We start from the raw sequence: 505 nt of genomic DNA, 5'->3' as shown, positions 1-505 counted from the left end.
GGTATAATGAACTATCCAAAGAACCACAGAAGAAGAGAAATTCATAGTAAAAACAAACCGTCAATAAAGATACTCACAAAGAAAGGGAAGGGAAGGGAAGAGAACACACCACAAAAAAGAGCTTTCACAGAAAAAGAACAATACACCACCAGACCAAGCCCACGTAAAAAACAAAATAAAACAAAGAACAGGACCATTATCAGTCCTTAATGAGACTATTCATCCTTTCAAATCTGAAGAATGTGACATGAGATACAAATCCCAATCAGAATTATTCCAGCAATATCCAACGTAAATACAAAACACAGGCAAACGTAGAAAGAGTTCCAGTTCATTAGAGTTACCATGAAAACTCCAAAATACCACAGAGAGAGAGAGAGAGAGAGAATGAGATAATAAGAGGTCCAATGTCCTCATTGTCGCTCTACACTTCTCTTGAAAGCAAAACCCCTCAATGTTCACCATTAGAGAATATCATCACAAGAGTTCAACCACAGTATATGCA

The sequence above is a fragment of the Trypanosoma theileri genome (assembly GCF_002087225.1).
Source record: "Trypanosoma theileri isolate Edinburgh chromosome Unknown TM35_Tth_45_V1, whole genome shotgun sequence".
Lineage (NCBI taxonomy): Eukaryota > Euglenozoa > Kinetoplastea > Trypanosomatida > Trypanosomatidae > Trypanosoma > Trypanosoma theileri.
The sequence above is the reverse complement of the archived record's forward strand: the minus strand, read 5'-3'. Positions refer to the sequence as shown.